Genomic DNA, 20,044 nt, shown 5'->3' on the forward strand with positions numbered 1-20,044 from the left:
TTAGTGGAACAAATTTTGTCAGTTGATCTGGCAATGTATTTATTCAATGTTCTCATTCTTGTGATTTGAACCGCCAAGGTCTCACTGCTCCAGATAGACCCACTCCCTTGTTTTTTTTTCTCTCATATTTCAACAACATGCTGTTTTTGTCTTAATTGTCCGTTTCTATCTTCAATGTGAATGTCTCTGTCCATCTGTATGTTTCTCTGGCCTTGGTTTTTGGTTGTGTATTGTATCGAATGCTGGCATCACGAAGTTCAGAAATAATGTAATGGTATGTGTCAGGCTATTGTTCACTCCCCGCTGTGTCCCATGTGTTACTCCATGGAAAAGGGTGCGTGTGCATGGCAGCTGTTCACTTCCCGGTGTGTCCCACGTCGTGCTCCTTGTTGTACAGCAGTGTGTGGTCTGGGCCGTTGTTCACTTGCTGGTGTGTCCCATGTGGTGCTCCATGGACAGCGGGTTGTGTTTCGGGTTGTTGCTCACTTCCCGGTGTGTCCCAAGTTGTGCTCCATATTGGACAGGGAGTTTCAGCATCTTTTACTCATGTCTTTAAAACGTGTTCTGTGCCTGTCCACTGAACGCCTGTGTTTGTCCCTCTCAGCTGATCACGTGGTCAGAAATACGAGGAGGACCCTGAATTATAATTATAAAGGAGTAGCTATCTCACTTTTAGTGGAGGGAAGTCTGATTGTCTCCTGTTATTGAACAGTTAGTGGAGGGGCTGGGGATGGTTTGCTGGAGGTTGTGTTGTGAGCTACCTCAGACATTCAGGGAGACCAGAGGATTTGGTGACCCAACTGAGGATGGAGCATGGGGACTGTAGTTACAGCATCAGGGTCTGTAACATGAACAACAAATGGAGCAGAGGCTGCAGAGCATAGAAGCTCTGAAACCACGGACTGGGTGTGTGTGGGGACAAGGATCTGCCAAATCTGTCTGTGTCTTAACTTGAGTACAGGCTCTCATTCTCATCCCTAAACATACACACACCCTTTTCGCTCACACACATGGAAACAAACATACACATCCTCTCTCTCTCACTCGCACGCCACCCTCTACCCCCCCGCCCCGCCCCACGCCCACGCACACATACCGCATCTCTCGCACAGACGCACCAATAAATCTGGAGGTGCTAATTTGCGTTTGCAGATTTTAATTTTTGGATAGATTGTATTTTGTTCAAAACAACATTCAATTTGTACGCAGCCAATCAGTGTGGCATTTTATAAAGTCCTGCTTTGGAAATAAAACCAGTATCACTCCAGGGTAATACAAGTCGGACTCCACACAAGACCTTCCATGATTTGTGCAGGGAAGGTCACATCTTAGCAAACATAATAGAATTATTTGAGGAATACCAAAGTTGATAGTGGAGAAAGGGTTGTAGATGTCATATACATGGACTTCAGTAAGGCGTTAGATGAGATAGACTGATGGAGAAAGTGAAGTCGCAGGGGTCCGGGGTGTCCTAACTAGATGCATAGAGAACTAGCTGGCCAACAGGAGACAGAGAGTAGTAATAGAAGGGAGTTTCTCAAAATGGAGAACTGTTCTGTGTGGTGTTTCACAGGGATCCGTGCTGAGACCACTCTTTGTTGTGATATACTTACATGATCTGAAGGAAGGTATAGATGGTCTGATTAGCAAGTTTGCAGATGATACTAAGATTGGTAGAGTAGCAGAAAATTGAGGGGACTGTCAGAGAACACAGCAGAATTTAGATAGATTGGAGAGTTTGGTGGAGAAAGGGCAGATGTGGGGAGATGCATTTCGAAAGATCCAATTCGAGAATGAATTATCCAGTAACTGGAAAAAGCCCTGGGGAAAATTGATGTACAGAGAGATCTGGGTGTTCAGGTCCATGGCTCGCTGAAAGTGGCAGGTCGATAGAATGATCAAAAAGGCATACAGCATACTTTCCTTCATGCATTCTAACAATTTTAGAAGTGGAGAAGTTGGAATCTATTGCGTACAAGAGTAGGCAGGCCATATTACAGTTGTATAGGACATTGGTTCGGCCACATTCAGAATATTCTGGACAGTTCTGGTTGCCACATTACTGAAAGGTTCTGGATGCTTTGGAAAGAGGGCAGAGGATTTTCACCAGAATGTTACTGAGGATGGAGAGAACGATATATAAAGAGAGGTTTGATGGATTAGGATTATTTTTATTAGAAAGACGGAGGATGAGCGAGGACTTGATTGAGGTTTACAAAATCATGAGAGGTGTAAACATGGTGGCTATCTAGAAGCTGATTATCAGAATGGGGGAGTCAGTTACTAGGGATCTAGAATTCATGATGAAAGGGGAATAATTTATTGGTGATATGCTCGAAAAGTTCTTTGCACAGAGGGTTATCGTTTTGGGATGCGTTGCCAGTGGAGATGGTCGAGGCGGGGACGAAAGCGTCATTTAATACGTATCCAGACAGATACGTGAATGCGCAGAGAACAGAGAGATACAGAACCTTAGAAAATAGGCGACAGGTAAAGATAGAGGATTTAGATTGACACAGGCTTGGAGGTCTGATGGGCCAGTTCCTGTGCTGTGATTTTCTTTGTTATTTGTAAATACTGGCGAAAAGCTTCTGTTGATACTTGAAAGGAAAATGAAACCAAGATCAAATGTGGCACAGCGAATGTGTGGATACGATGACTTATTGTAGAGAACAGAAAAATGACAAGGAGACGAAACAGTGACATTGAGTCGGTCTTCAAAGAGGAAGATCCAGAAAATCTCCCAGAAATACGAGGTCGTCATGGGACCTTTGTAACTAAAGAGTAAAGTCATCATATACAGTTATGAGGTAGTATTTGAAAACAGAAGTGGGATGAGGAATGAAAATTCTGACAGACCAGATGCAATTCAAACTGAAATTTTAGAGAAAACAGCAATACACGTATTGATTGCAATAGGGACCACTGTATGTTTCTGTATTCGCTTCAGAAGGTAATAAATGCATTAAAATTATTAACAAAGGGAAGGAATGGGATAGTGGAGGACATCTGTCCAGTTAGTTGTCATCCACAGTAGGGAATCTGTTGCAACTTATTGTAAGGAAAATCTTATTGGACACTGAGTAAGTAATAGCAAATCTCATGTGAGTTGTTCTGCATTTATGAAAGGGAAGTTATAATTTACAATTTTATTCTTGAAGATATCTCTTGTAGATGTAAACAATGGCGAATCAGTGAACGTGGTGCAATCAGATATTCAGCAGGACTTTTAATTAGCACACACAGTAAGTTATCAGAAAACATTAAAGCAAAGTGCATTGGGAGGAACATATGCAAACAGGGGAAGGTAAGCATTAGATAAACTATTGGAGAGCATAGGTAGTGGTAGAAGGTTGTTTGTGTGTACGGTGTAGGCTGGTGTGCCACAGGTGTCAGTGCTGCGCCCCTTTCCCTTTAAAGAGAATCTGAATACAGACGATGAAGAACCAGCTTGACTCAAAGTATCAGCTTGCTCTCTCTTTACGATGCTGTCTGACTAACTGTGATCTCTCGCATGTGTTGGTGTCAGTACAGATTCAGCTTCTGCAGTGATTTGCTCCTACTCGAAGTAAAGGCATTCTGCATTAGTAACACAGAGGGTTGGTGAGACTGTACCTGGATTGTACCTGCACAATTTTGATGTCTTGATCTAAGTAAAATATACTGATCACATATACTGAATGGGCACTCTCCTGAGTAATCTCTCAGATTGTACAATGGCCTGCTGAGGAAACTTGGTCTGAGATCAAGGCGGGAATCTGTGTTTGAAACTGGAGAAAGCTGATTGATTGTTGTAGGAGAACATCACGTCTGTTTACATGGGAAAAGCCGGAGGCAGGTACAGAATTCAAGAAGATGGACAGGGAAGCTCTTGAACAGATTGATGTAAGATGTGAGCAGGGATTGATGGTTTTGGCTGGTATAAAACTGGACCAATCCCCAGGTCTAGATCAGTTACATCTCAGGCTGCTGTTGGAGACAAGGAATGAAAGGCACTGATGCTAATGTTTAAATAGAATCTGGTCACAGGTGAGGCCACGAAGACTGGAGAACACCCTTTATAGGAAGGGTGGTAGAGATAGAGCAGGGAACTATTGACCGGGCTGTTTCAGATCAGTGTTAGAGAAAATTTCGCAAAACAAATAGGTGGAGGTAGAAGGCTGTTTGTGTCACCTGATGTACCACAATGGTCAGTACTGTCACCCTTATTATTTGTGGTATTTACAAATGATGTAGGTGTGAATGTGGATGGGGAGCTGCAACGCGATAAATAAGTCTGTGTTTGACACAAATATTGGCTGGGTGTTTGGCAGTGAGCAGTAAGTTCTTATGTTACAAGAAGATACAGATGGAATGGTCAGAATGGTGGATCAATGGCAGATAGGATACAACCCTGATAAATATGAGGTGATGCACTTTAGAGGAAGGAACCAGACAGGAGAGTATACAATGAATGGCAGCACAACCAGGAAGCTCAGGGGGTGCTTCTCCACATATCCGTGAATATAACGGGGAAGGATAAAAGGTTACATAAGAAATCATTGGAAACAGGAGGCATAGCATTTACTCATCGAGGCATAGATTACAAGAGCTATGTAGCACTTTGGTTAGGCCAAGATGGAATAAAATTTGGGGGTTCTGGGACCTACATTACAGGAAGGATTTGATTATTCTGGAGGGAGTACAGAGATTCACCAGGATGCCCCCAAGGATGGAGCATATCAGCTATGGAGAGAGGTTTCATAAGCTCCATTTGTTTACTTTGGAGCAGAGAAGGCTGAGGGGGACGTGATTCAGATGGATAAGATTACGAGGGGCATGGAGAGGGTGGATAGACAGCAGCTGTTCCTTTCAGTCAAAGGGCCAAGAAGAGGGGAGCACACGTTTGAAAGGAAGGCTTTAAGGTTTAGAGAGGATTCATGGATTGTTCTTCACCCAGAGGGTGATGTGGTCCGGATTGCACTTCCTGAGGGGTGGGGGGGGGGGTGGTGGGGAGCTATCACGGGTAATCTCACAGCCATTAAAAAGTATCTGGACGAGCACTTGAAATGTCAAACCATTCATGGCTATGGGACTGTTGCAGTAAAGTTGGAATAATATAGATAATTCCGTAATTTTGATGCTACACAAGCTATGCTTCTGTGATTGTATGGCTGTGGAAGGTCAATCATTGAACAGCTTAAGACAGGAAGTAATAGGTTTCGGAAGAGTGCATTAAACAATCGTGAAACGTAAAAGCTTCTCAAAATGCAATATATTAAGATGAAATGTTGGAGAAGATAATTGTAGCGTCCTTACAGTCCAAATCTAATGAATGGAGAACAGGAAAATGGCAGACTATGAAGTAACTACTTCAGTTCTGCCTTTATGAAAGAAATAAATCAAAAACTTCCAAGCAATTCTTCGTCTACTGAGAAAAAAAACAGGAAATACAATCAAATCAGTAAATAAACAGTTTTGGAGAAAATATTTGGACTGAAATCTGATAAATCCCCACGGCCTGATAATCTTTATCTCTGATTCCTAAAGGAGGTGGCCATGGGAATAATGGATACTTTGCTTGCCGTCTTCCAAATTCCTGATGATTTTGACAGATTTGAGAGCAGCAAATATAACCCCAATATTTCGAAAGGAGGCAGGGAGAAAGCAGGGAATTACAGTCTGCTTAGCACCAAAGAAGCAATCAGGACAATACAACAGTCTATTAGAATGAATGCTTTGCCAGGGAACTTTAAGAATTAAATTAATTTGAAAGTAATGAACATGAATCAGGTCAATGCCAAATTATTAAAGGTGAATCATACTTGAGAAACCGCCTGGGAAATAAATTATGGCGAAGCAATAGATGCAGTGAATTGCGATTTTCAGAAACTTTTTGATCAAGTCCCAAGTCTAATGTTGTGAAAATGCTACACCTTTAACAAGGTCATGCTGTCCTTGTTTTTTTTTCAAAGTTGTCTTAAAAACAGTGAATCCGAAATGTCTGGGTTTGACTGCTCTAAAATAAAAGCACGCACAAGAAGGGGCAAGCTGTGCTAGATCTGGCCCTGTGTAATGAGACAGGAAAAATGAATGACCTCATAGTTAGAAATCAACTTGGAAGGAATGAACACAGTATTGCTAAATTTAAAATGCAGGTGGAGAGTGTGAAGATAAAATTAAATACTAGGGTTCTGTGCTTAAACGAGGGAGACTACAACAGAATGAGGGAGGGCTAGGCAAAAGTTGACTAGTAACAAATACTTTATGGTGAGAGTTGACGAGAAGTGGAGGATTTCAAAGGAATTTTTCAAAGTCTTTAGAAAAAGCATATTCAGTGAAAGGAAAGACTCTAAGAAAAGGGGTAATTTGTCTAAGCAATAAGCGAGGCTACCAAGTTTAAAAAGAAGGCATGCAAAATGTCCAAGAAAAGCAGGAACCTACAAGATTGGAAAATCATTAATACTCAACAGAAAGCCACGAAAAGAGCTATAAAGAAAAGTACGATAGAACACAAGAAAAAATAAACTAGAATATGAAAAGAGGTTGCAGATGATTCCCTAAATATATAAAATGAAAATGAGTGGCTAACGTAAATGTTGGGCCTTTGGAGGATGAGATGAAGAATTTAGTTATAGGATAGGATGAAATGGCTGAGGCATTGAGCAGGTATTTTGTATCAATCATCCTAATGGAGGACATTAATAACATGCCAGTAATTGACAAAGAGATGAGGGTAGGCTAGGACATGTTTACAATCATTATTACGGTGGAGGTAGTGTTGGGTAAGGTAATGGATCTAAAGGCAGACAAAACCCTAATGAAATGCATTCCAGGGTACTAAAAAGATAGCGGAGGTAATGTCAAGTTCAATTGTGGGAATGTTTTAAATATTTGCTGAACTTTGGGGCAGTTCCAGCTGATTGTAAAACAGCAAATGAGACGCCACCGTTTAAAAAGGCTAGTAGATAAAAGATGGGGGACTACAGAGCAGTTAGTTTAATCTGTACAGTCGGAACGATGCTTGAGTGTATTATCAAGGGAGAAATAGCAAGACATTTTCATAGAAATCGGCCCATTGCGCAGACAAAGCATGGTTTCCTGAAGGGCAAGTCATGCTTAACAAGTCTTTTGGAAATTTATGAAGACATTATGAGCAAGGAAGGCAATGAGGCTTCAGTGGATGTGATGTATCTAGGTTTCCAAAAGGTGTTCGACACGTGCCATACAATAGGCTGCTGCATATGATAAAGGCGTTATGAGTAAAATATTCGTATGGATAGAAGATTGGTTGACTAACAGGAAGCAAAGTGTGTGCTTAAATGAGTGCTATTCATATCTGGAAATCAGTGACTAGTGGCGTGCTCCAGGGATCAGTGTTGGGGCTGCAATTATTCACAATTTGTAGAGATGATGTGGTGTTGGGAGCATTCGGAGTTTGTCAAAGTTTGTAGATGACACGAAGATGAGTGGCAGAGTGAAGTGTGCAAAGATCAGTGAAACTTTTTAGGGGAACACAGATACTCTGAGTGAGTAGGCAAACGTCTGGCAGATGTAATACAATGTAAGTAAATGTGAATTCATCTATTTGTTAGGAGTACCAGTAAAAAGGATTATTACTTGAACTGTAAAACGTTGAAGTATGCTGCTCTGTAGAGGGACCTGCGTATCCATGTTCATGAAACACACAAGATACAGCAAGTACTGAGGAAGGCAAATGGTATGTTGTCCTTCATTGCTGAAGGAATTGGATTTAAAAGCAGGTAAGATATTTTGCAGCTCTACAGGGTGATGGTGAGGCGACACCTGGAGTATTGTGTGAAGATTAAGCTGCCTTACTTTAGAAAGAATGTACTGGCACTGGATGGGGTCAAGAGGAGTTTCATTGGTTTGAATCCGGAGTTGAGAGAGTTGGTTTATGAGGAGAGACTGGGTATACTGGGATGATAATCATTGAAATTCAGAAGGATGGGGTTCGGATCTTATCGAAACATACAGAATAATGAAGGGAATGAATAACATACAAGTAGGGAGGATGTTTCCACTGGCAGGTGAAGGAAGTACATTTAAAATTGAATTGAGAACGAACTTCTTCATCCAGAATGTTCTAATTCTATGGAATTGCCTGCTCAGTGCGGTAGTTGATGCTTTTAAAGCTAAGGCATTTTGAAGAATGAAGTAAATAAAGGATACGGTGCGAGCGCGGGTAAGTGGATCTGAGTGTACGAATAGATCAGCCATAATCTTATTAAATGACAGAGCAGGTTCGAATAGCCAGCCAGCCTACTCTTGATCCTAGTCCTTCTGTTCTCTTGTTCTGAGGAAAGGGAAGTAGCCAGTTCTCCCAGCGCAGAATAACAGCGCAGACCCTCTGCTTTGGTTTGTTTGGCTTGATTTTTCACAGTCTTGCTGTTTGCTGAAAGCAGGCAACAGTCGTGAAGCTACCAGACTCAAAGAAGCAGACCCATTCTGATTCGCCCTCACTCTGACATCTCTCCTGTAAGAACCTGGGGTTTATTTTTCCTTTCATTTTTGCCATGGTGTGTTTATGCGGATTGTTTCAAGTTCTTGGAACAACATCATTAAATTGGGATAATTTGTTGGTTTTTCAGATAGTTAAGTTATTCTGTCTGCTATCCTCTTCTGTATGTGTTTCATTCAGCTGCGTCACTCCTGGAAAATCCAACTTACACCTGCTTAAATCAATGAGCAAATGTTGGGTCTGCGCTACTTCCTTGAAATGATTTGAGGAGGTCTGTCCTGGCCCATAACAGTGTGTAACAGCTGGATCTAATTTCCTAGCATGAGTTGAGAATGGGAGAGTTGAAAGGAAAACGTGAATCAGCAAAAACGGTTCTATATATTTTGGAGTGGAAAGCAATGACTAGTATGATAATCCAGGAATTTGTGTTTGCAACCGAACTATTCAGAAAGCATATCAAACATTTGTTCAAGGGTATTCAATGTAATCCTTGCAAATCTGCTGATGGCCCCAAATTGAGATTGTGTGTAAGTGGTCAGGATGTAAAGAAGTTCAAAGATGATTGAGACAATTGGAGGGAATGGGGAAATACCTGTCAGGTGAAGAACAATGTGGATAGATGTGACATTAAGCACATTGTTTGGAAATATAGAATAACGGCTAACATTTCAAAAAGAACTGATGTAAACCTATTGCTCTATGAAGGTTCTTCTGTGTATACATTTGTTGATTTCTTCACTAAACTCTGAGGTCAATGCAGGGCAGTGAATTCTGAAACCAGAAGTCAGTACTGGAATTGAGATTGGCACATGTCCAGTGTACATAGAGACACCAAGTGGGGAGCTGTGTCATTGAAAATGATCTCGATCTCTTTGTTCGCCAGTCACAGAGAGCAGCAACAGAAAGCAGATAGGAAGATAATTAGTATGCTGACCTTCATTTCCAGGGGACTGGTATCCAGAAGTAAGGGTGTCTTACTGTAGATGTACAGGGACTTGGTGAGTTCCCATCTCGAAAGTTGTGCAGTATTGTGTGTACGTTTGGTCTCCTTACCTAATAAAGGATAAACCTGACATTGAGGGAAAGCAGCGAAGGATAATCAGACTGATCTCTGGGATGACAGGCTTGTTGTGGGAGCAGAGTTTGGGGCGACTGGGCCTGTATTCCATGGGGTTTATGAAAATAAGTGGAGATCTCGTGTCATATATAAAACTCTGTCATGGCGAGACAGGTTGTCAGCAGGGATGATAATTCCCCTGGCTAGAATGTCTCAAACAAGGGGCCCACAGTATTAGATGCAAACAGGTCACTCTGCATTGAGATGAGAAGAAATGTCTGCACTCAGAGACAGGTTAACCTGGAGAATTCTCTGCCTCATAAGGCTGTGGAAGCAAAGGCACTGAATATAAATAAGGATATCTAGACACTAAAGGGATGAAGTTGAAGCAAGAGTTTGGGATGGGGATACATGGTCAGCCATCATTATATTGAAAGGGAGAGCAAAGTTGATGGACCGAAGTTCCTACTTCATTTTTTATTCCCGATAGTTAATCAGTTCAACGGATATAGATAATGCAGTATTTGGGAAAAGTGAATTGAAGAGATGTTTGGCCAAAAACTAGAGTGGGGAAGGTTCAATGTGTAATATGATTTACTCCTTTCCTGATGTTTCTGTGCAGTCTGTGGGAAAGCTCTGTAAATGTTGTTACAAACTCTCAGATTTTAGGGAAGAAGTCCCTGCAGGGTCGACAGGACTGTGAATCCCGTTCTCTTTTCCAATACAGAGGCTGGTTCCGGGGATTCTGTCCAGGTTTATCAATTAAGACCTTGGAGCAGTTTGATACAACGGCCTAGCTTGGCAGTTTCGGAGACCATTGAAAAGTTTACCACATATCTGTGTATCTGGAATCACGTTTAGGCCAGACCAGGAAATCACGGGAGATTCATTTCCTGAAAGTACACTGGGGAAGCAAATTTATGTTGACAATTGACATGGGCTTCAGGGTCAGTATTACTGGCACCAGATTTTACATCTCGATATTTTATTAATTGTTTCTAACTTCTACCAGCTGCCAAAGCTTTTATCTTGTCTGGATTAGTAGTCCAGTGGCATTTCCACAACAGCACCATCTCCACATGGGGAACTATGGGAAACTACACTGAGCTGATTATTTCTGTACTGCTCGACAGCTCTGTCAGGAAGAACTCTAACCAATTTTACTGTCTTGATAGGACTGACGGGGTGGTAATTGGTCAGATTGTAATTATTCCCCACTTAGGGGACGGGACATAGTTGAGTAATCTTCCACATTACCAGGGAGATGTTACAGTTGGAGCTGGAATGAAACACTGTGCCCAGTGACACGGCTTGGCGTGCAGCACAAGTCTTCTGTTCTGTTGCAGGAATGGTGTCAGGGCCAATTGCCTTTGTCGTATTGACTGCATTCAACTGTTTCTTCATGTCACGTGTGGCAAATCGAATTGGTTGAAGACTGTCTTCTGTGATTCTGTGGGCATTATTCAAGCAACACTTCTGGCTGAGGATGGTGTAGTCACTACATCCTTGTCTCTTACACTGATGTGAAGCAAGGTTCCACTCTTTCGAGGAATGATAGAGCAACAGCCACAGGAAAAACTGCTGAGATGTTAGTCAAACAACTCCAGTAATGTTCTAGTGACCTGAGATCGAATCCTGTTACAGTGGATGGTGGAATTCAAATCCAACAAATGTTTGGAATTAAGTGTGTAATGATGATCATGAATCAATTGCTGATTGTGGGAGAAACCCATCTGGTTCACTGATGCCTTTTTTGGAAGGGAATTACCATCCATACCTGCTCTGGACACATGTAACTACAGACCTACAGCAAAGTCTTTGACTCTTAACTAATATCTGGGCAATAAATGATGACGAAACCAGTGACGCTGTAATCCCATTAAAGAATCTTGTTTTTAAATAATATTTGTAGAATCCTCTTTTATTGTCAGTTGTTTCATAGTTCAACTCCATTTCTGACTGTCTGTGGCAGAACTGAAGAGCTTCTATCTGATCTGTTTGTTTTGTATTCATTTCGCCCTCTCTCTCAGATATCAGTCCTGCTGTTTGGAATGAAAGTACAGTGGTCAAGTGCAGTAGCTTTAAGTGGATTGTCATCATGTTAGGTAAATATGGTTCTGCCACTGGTACATTCACCAATTCGTCTCTGAAACATCGATCAGCTTCATGGGAATGACAGACTGAGGGATTATCCTGGACAAAATGTTACAGATTGTAATTCAATACAATTCGCCTTCTGTCCAGCTGTGATCGACAGTACCACATAAATTCCCAGTTTTGAGTTGCAATTTCTGCATTGCAATTCTGTTATCTGTCCCCCAGTTCACACCGAGACTCATTCACACATCAGCCCATGACCTACTCTGATTACTGATATCGTAACACTTCCATTTAAGTATTCTCATTCTTATGAGCGTTGGTCCATGGTGTCACACCTCTGACTTGTCATGATTCTCAAAACCCCTAAACTTGCCCCACCCGGCAGCACCGTGGGTCCGTGGTTAGCACTGCTGCCTCACAACACTACGGGCCCAGATTCAATTCCATCTTCAGGGGATTGTCTATGTGGAGTTTGCACATTCTTCCCATGTCTGCGTGGGTTTGTTCCATGTGCTTTGGTTTCCACCCACTGTCCAAAGGTGTGCAGCTTAGGGGCATTGGCCTAGTTAAATTGCCCATAGTGTTCAGTTATGTCCATTAGTCAGGGATAAATGTAAGATATGGCCATGGGTCTTCAGAGAATCGGTGTTAACTTGTGGGGCCAACGGGCCTGTTGCCACACTATAGCGATTCTAATTCTAACATTCATCTGAATCTTTTCCCTTTCAGTCATGCCACCTTCGGTGTTTAAATTGAATGTGTTTCCCTTTGTTTCTCTTGATGGTCTTCATTAAGCTCTCTGTAGCGGCAATGATGCCAGTCTTACTTCGTTTCAGAACCAATGAATTTCTACATCTTGCGTTATTGTTCACTTCTCAGTGTATGGCGCTTCATGTTGGACAGGGCATTTGGGCGGCTTTGACACACGTCTTTAAACCTGTTCAAAACCAGAAATTGCTGGAGAAATTCAGCGTGCCTAAACATTTAAAAGACATTTAGTCAAATATATAAATGGGAAACGTTTAGATGCATATGTGGCACGTGAAAGCAGATGGGACTAGTTTAGTTAACCAATATCAAGTTGGACCAATGGGTCTGTTTACGCGTGATGTGACTGTATGAATTTAGAAAGCGAGGAAAGGGGAACAAAAGAAATGATGTAAGTAAATTGGCAAGAAATATAAAAACAAGCATCACAAAATTGTCTGCATATATAAAAAATAGTTCAAAATGAGTGTGTGACCTTAGGTCGAAATGCAGTCTGGGAAGTATATTGATGTCATTTGGAGGATGTGACTGGGGAACTGGCTACAGTGAACAGGCATAAATTACACCAGTACTTTGCATTGTTCCTCATAGGGGAAGGCACTGTAAGCATGTCAATGATATAAACAAAATGTTAATAGTAGGCAAGTTTCTGAACTGTCTCTAACAAAAGGAACAAGGTTTTTTGACAAATAGACAAGAGTAAGGGTCGACCGGTCAGCAGTAATTCATAGGTGCTTTTTTTTTAAAAGTGGTTACAGAGTGACTGGTGGTACTGTGTGAAAGATTCCATAACTCTCTAGATTTCAGGAGTATTCCAGCGAAACTGGAGAACCTCCAATATGGCACCTGTCTTCAAGAAAGGAATGAGACAGAAGACAGGGAACATTTAGCCTAACCATTATTACTGGGAATCTGCGAGAGACTGTGATTAAGGAAAGAGTTGAAGGGCATTTAGAAAAGTATGGTTTTGTGAATGGGAAACTATATTTTGTCTGCAAAGTTATTCTGAGATCTCTGAAAATGTAAGATGCGGACTTGATGAAGGGGAATTGGTAGGCATGGGCTTTCCGGAGATCTTCCACAACGTATCACAAAATAAAGGTTCTTACACAAGACAGAAGCTCATAGTGTTACGGTCAATGTATTAGCATGGGATGATGCGTGGTTAACACATAAAAATCGGAGAGTCAGGATTTATGGATCGTTATGATAAAGACATATCTACTGGAGTATCACAAATAACAGTCCGATGGCATCAGTTATTAACAGTCTATTCTGACAGCCTGATAGCGGGAGCTGAATACAATATACATCCGAGTTTGAGGATGACACTGCGAACCACAAGGCACGCTGTTAGTTAATGAAGAAGACTCCCAACAAAAGAGCAGTAAAAAGGAATTGGAGTATTCCTGCATATGAAACATAAAGTCAGCGTGGTGTTGCAGCAAGTAACTAGATTGATACAGTACGCAGGTTCCTGGATGGAAGGGTTGAATTATTGAATACGTCTAAAATGGTGAGGCGATTATTCATTGTGCTTGAAATGAATGAGCGTGATATTACTGAAACGTAAAGGATACAGAGGGGCTTCACAAGGTAGATGCAGAGAATGTGTTTCCACACATGGGCAGAGTCTCGAACTCAGAGACAGAATAAGGAATATCGATTTGAAAATGAGATACAAAGAAATGTTTTCTTTCAGAAGGTCGTGAAGTCTGAATTTAACTAACCCAGAGAGTTGTGAAGGCTGGGCCACTTAATGTTTTTACAGATGGGCTGGATTGGATTTTGACATATCTGTGAGTTGACGGATATGAGGGGTTAGCAGGAGAGTGGAGTTGAGCCCTGGAGGTTGAGAGAACGTCCCCTCCATGGTGACCTCTGTCAGTGTGGGAAATTGAACCTGCACTATTGGCCTCCCTCTGCATCACAAACCAGCCGTCCAGCCAACTGAGTGGGAGCCTTTGTAACTGTTTCAGACAGAAACACTCACAGACAAAGGGCAAGAGAAACTTGCATAAAAAGGAAAAAGGTACAATTCACGTAACGGTCAAGCTACCAGCTGAGGATAAAAATGTTCTCTGCTGGAAATTGTGGAAACAAGTGTTTAGATGCTATCTTGAGCTGAATGCAATAAGGTGACACAAGCAAAATAACCAGAATAATAATTGTGTTTAGATATCTACAACTATTAAATAACAGTATATTTCTGCTTGATCTGTTTGAAGGATGCTTACTATTGCATGAAAGTAGAAAGCTGATGGGACATATTGGTCGGAGAGTCTGTCACCATGGGAAATGCCTAAAGCACACATGCTTGAAGAAACCCAGGATAAAATGCCTGAATGTCGTCTGGTCAGTGACAGGACGCCGGGGACTGCATGACTGAAAGTTCCTATAACATGGAGCTCAGGAGACAGTTTGATCACTCCCGAAACATTTGAAGGATGGCATGGCCTCATGATAGATTTTAATTTCGTGTGTATGTAATTTTAATTTTTAAAAAACACACAGTTCCTTCCCCTCATGCTTTCCACACTGGGGCACTGTCATTCTCCTGAAACCGGGAATTGTTTGGAACGTTATCAGGAACATTCCATAATCAGCACTCTCCAGAGTATGTTATAAATGAGTGGGGGAGGTGCTGCCTACAGCAGTGAGAATGTTGGAGCGTGAGTCTTGTTCTGAGGTAGGTGCGATAACAGATATACAGTGAATGAGAGGGAGCAGAGAGAGTACAATGACCCTTATCCTGACAGAGCCGGGAAGGTTATTGATGCTTGTCCTGTATTCATTTCTTCAGACCACAGATACTGCACTGAGTTGGGTGGATGAGCTCAGACCATGCTTGGTGAGTCTGCTGGAATACTCGCCCTCTCTACTACCCCATCCACCAGGACATCAATTCCCTTGTCGACAAACCCGTGGTGTAATTGCCCCTTATGGATGGATAAAGCTGTTAAAGATGGTGGAATCAAGGGTTACGGGGATTAGGCAGGAACAGGATACTGATTGTGGATGATCAGCCATAATCATAATGAATGTTGGTGCAAGCTCGAAGGGCCGAATGGCCTGCTCCTGAACCTATTGTCTATTGTCTATTATCTATTGTCTTATCTGTCATGCTCGGCCTCAACTGGGCAGGGCATCTCCGAACTGAGAAAGTTCAATTATTTGCCCACTGGCATTTATTTTTGGCATCAGTGCCAGGGATCACGGAATATCCAGGGTTTTCCGGCGATGGTGAATACGTCCAACCGTGCTGAGTGGGAGAATCAGGCTGGCATTGAATGACAGGGACACCATGCGGTGCGGCGGGTAGTGAATGAGGTGAGTTTGATAAGATAGCACCAGGAAACTAGCTCCGTCTCATCCAGACAATCGCTCTGTCACTCAATGAAAATGACACTGAGAGAAATTAGTGTTAGATTCAGCCCAGAGTCAAAGACTCTGCTGACCCCACTCCCAGGTACAAAGCTGCAGAACAAATCCTAATCCATAACTCTCCATTAGCTGAACTCACACCAATATTCCATTCACTCATCATTCCTGGTAACGTTGGCTTATGTTGTCAGATGCTATCTACATGTCTACATTCAGAATTCTGAAACCTGTGAACATATCTTTCCATGACATTGTTTCTAAACCACCGTCACCCCCACCCTCTCTGTCTATATCCCAAACTACTTCCATTCACATTCCTAAAATCCTACTGCACGGAGAAAGGCCCTTCAGCCAGAACTGGTCCATTCCGACCAAAATGTCAGTCCATATTGACTCCGTATCCCTGTACTTGGCCCATATCCATCTCAGCCTTTCTTATCCATGCGTTTTTCGATAAAAATGCAGCGAGATTTTGTAACATCGAGAAAGGCATCGAGACAAATCTCGCTGAATCTACCATTCATCTCACTACGGTGCTCAGTTTATACAGAAACAGTTTGACTGCGGCATAGAACAAAGAAGAAGAAACAAACATTGGTGGAAGATGTGCCTGGAAGACAATGCTGCAGGGAAATCTTTGTTTAAGTTATAAACAGGAAATTAGATACATAAGAAGTTGCAGGAAAACCTCAACAGGTCTGGTTGCATCTGAAGGAAGAAAGTCGAAAAGTGTGGCCCCCGAAGAGCACAGCAGGTCAGGCAGAATCCAAGGAGCAGGAAAGACTATGTTTCAGTCATAAACCCTTCATCAGGAATTCATTTTAGAATTTACTGCATTTGCAGTTGTCACTTTCTCGCAATTCTTTGTCAGAAGAGAGCAGAGTCAATGTTTCGAATCTGGGGAGTCTTCATTAGAACAGTATTGGTTACCGATCTCCAGTGTATGCAGCTTTTTGTTTTATTTTAAATCAGCAATTATCTTGCATGCTGTAGTATTAATGGAACACTTGATCTGGATAGGAGGAGAAGGGGTGAGGGCAGCTGTGCAGGCAATGTGTCAGTCACAGTTTAAGGACCTGTCCATTAGAATGTGAATCCTGGGGTGAAGGTTAAGGAGGGCTTGACAAAGGCACCACGCTGGAATTCAACATCATCTGAACAGATGTGACAGATCCAGAGAAAGTGGGAGAAGTAAGTCGCTCGCTCTGATGATCGTTAGGTAGCAAAGTGGCTAGCCATAGTGCTTTAGAACACCAATGAGCTAGGTTCGATTCCACCCTTTGGTGATTCTTTGTGCGGTGTTTGCTTTTTCTCCGCGTGTTTGTGTGGGTTTCCTTCGAGTGCTTGGTTTTTCTCCCAAAGTCTAAAAATGCACAGGATAGGTTCAGTGGCCTCACTAAACTGACCCAAAGTATCCAGGGAAATGCAGTTTAGGTGAATTTTCTAAGGGAAATGTAGAGTTACTGGGGTAACGTATGGGTGTGTTGGTCAGCATGTTATCTAGAGGGTCAGTGTGGACTCGATGGGCTGAATGGCCTATTTCCACACTGCAGTGTTTCTATAGTTTGTATTTAGCTCTCTGTGATTGGAAACACTTCCCAGGATCCTGCCTACAAGTGCTGACCCAATTTGCCTCACAAAAATATTACACCATCCGTTTGTCTGACATTAACTCCATCAGCCACTCCTCGGCACTTTGGCACATCTTATCAGGGTCCCGTTTTACTTTGAGTTAATCATCTTTACTGTTCATTACCTCACCAATTCTGGTGTTACCTGTAAACTTACTAACCATTCTTACTAATATTCACATCCAAATCATTTACATAAATGACAAAATCCATTAGATCCTTGTGGTACACTGCTGGTCACAGGCCTCCAGTCCAAATAAAATATGTCGCACCAGCATTACCTTCATCTCTTACCTTTGAGCGAATTAACTACAACTCTCCCTGTATTCCATGCGATCTAACCATGCTTAATAGTTTTACACTTGGAACCTTTTTGAATACCTTAATAAAGTCCATATTCTATTGCACCGTTCTATTTTTGTGCCTTCATCAATCTTATTCTTCACTTCTTCAATAAACTAAATCAAATTAGTGAGACAAGATTTCCCACATGCAAAGTCATGTTGACTATTGCTAATCAGAATTTACCTTTCCAAACACAAGTAAATCCTGTCCCTCAGAAACCCCTCCAACAACTTACCCACTAATGACATCAGGCTCACCGGTCTATAGTTTCCTCACTTTTCCTTACCAACTGTTCTTAAACAATGGCACAACCTTACCTGTGGCTGTCTATGATAAAAATATCTCAGCCAGATATCAAACAATGGTTTCCTTAGCTTTCCATAAGATTCTGGGGTACACCTGATCAGGTCATAGAACACAGATCAGTGCAGCTCAGGACAGGACCCTGAGCTGTTGATGTTGTGCCGGCAGTTTCTCCTACTCTAAGAACAGATTAACATATGTGCCCTTCATTGTACTAACTTCCAAGTGCCTATCCAAGAGTCACATAAAAGGTCAGAGGGTGTTATGTACCTTAATGCATTTTAAGATGGCCAGCACTTCATATTCTGTAATATGGACACTTTTAAAGATATCACCATTCATTTCCCCAATTTCTCTACCTTCCATATCGCACTCCACAGTAAATACTGATGCAAAATATTTTTGTAGTATCTCACCAATCTCTATGTATTCCACACATAGGTCAATTTTCTGATCTTTAAAGGAACCTGTCCTCTCCCTAGTTACTCTTTTGACCTGAACGTATTGGTAGAATCTCTTTGGATTGTCCCTTACCTTATTTTAGAAAGATATCTTCTGCCCCCAGTTTACCCTCCTCATTTCCCTCTTGAGTATTAGCCTAGAGCCCTGGTACTCCTCGATGGATTCACTCGATCCCGACTGTCTGTACCAATGATATGCTTCCGTCTTTTTCTTGAACAGAAACTCAATTCCGCTCGCCATCCAGCATTCCCGACCAGCCTTGCATTGCTCATGAACCGGAACATACTCTACCTAGAACCCTGTAATCTCAGTTGTGAAGGTCTCCCACTTCCCTGCCACGAGCTTTTCTCAAGCAGCTTTTGAAATTGCCAATATAAAACGTTCAAAGTTGGCCTGATTCAATTTAGAACTTTACCATTTATGTCAGGACTGTTCTAATCCATAAGTAATTTAAAACTGGTAGTTACAGAATAAAAAAATTCCAACCAACAAAACTTCCAACTAACAGAATAACAGGCTCAAGAAGCAGAATAGCCTCCTCCTGTCCTTCTAGAACAGACTCAATAGGTTGAATGGCATCCTCCTGTCCCTCTGCAACAGACCCGAGAGGCTGAACGGCCTCGTTCTGTCTCAATGGGCTGAATGGCTTCCTCCTGTCCCTCTGTAACAGGCTCAATAGGCTGAATGACCTCCTCCTGTCCATTTGCAACAGATTCGAGAGGCTGAATGGCTTCCTCCTTTCCATTTGCAATAGAGCCGAAAAGGTGAATGGTCTCCTCCTATCCCTCTGCAACAGACCCAAGAGGCTTTATGGCCTCCCATTGTCCATATGTAACAGGGTCGAGAGGCTGAATGGTCTCCTCCTGTCTCTCTGTAACAGACACACGGGGACAGAATTACCTTTTCCTTTTCCTGAGCAGCAGTTCCAATGCTTTGAATGATGTAACAAGGAGCAGCATTGTACGAAGCAAATGGGCAATAAATAGTGGACACTGGTTTATTGTCTATGGAAGTGTCCCCACTGGTCACCTTATGCAGCCGGAGTGTTTATTTATCTCTATCTCCCTTTATAAACGTAATGTAATATAAGCAGTCCTGCAATGTTCTTGCACTACTCCCACATACACGGAAGAAAGAATAAGAAGATTGAAAGATTTATGGTCCATCCCTAAGCCACGCCCATCTATTCCGCCCAGACTGAGTAAATGTCCCCGTTTATTGGGATAGGAAAAGTTACATAAGGAAGGGGTTAACGGAGCCTGTTTGTTTAGTGACTGCGATTAATGCCAGTCTCCATGGATTGTAATTATCCCAGTGGAAGGGTTCCATCTTTTAATGATAAATGGGTTCCATTGAATGTGCTATTCCACAGTATGAGTGGGAGAACCACCGACTGCATTAAAAGGGATCAGCAGCTCAAGAGATGCAGTGGGGAGCGATCAGAACCTGAGCACAGGTGTCTGGAATGTTCCAACAATGAATCAGAATCTGAGAACATTAGGCTGGAATGTCTCAAGAATGGACAGGAGTTTA

This window comes from Hemiscyllium ocellatum, unplaced genomic scaffold (genome assembly GCF_020745735.1).
Source record: "Hemiscyllium ocellatum isolate sHemOce1 unplaced genomic scaffold, sHemOce1.pat.X.cur. scaffold_454_pat_ctg1, whole genome shotgun sequence".
Classification (NCBI taxonomy): Eukaryota; Metazoa; Chordata; class Chondrichthyes; order Orectolobiformes; family Hemiscylliidae; genus Hemiscyllium; species Hemiscyllium ocellatum.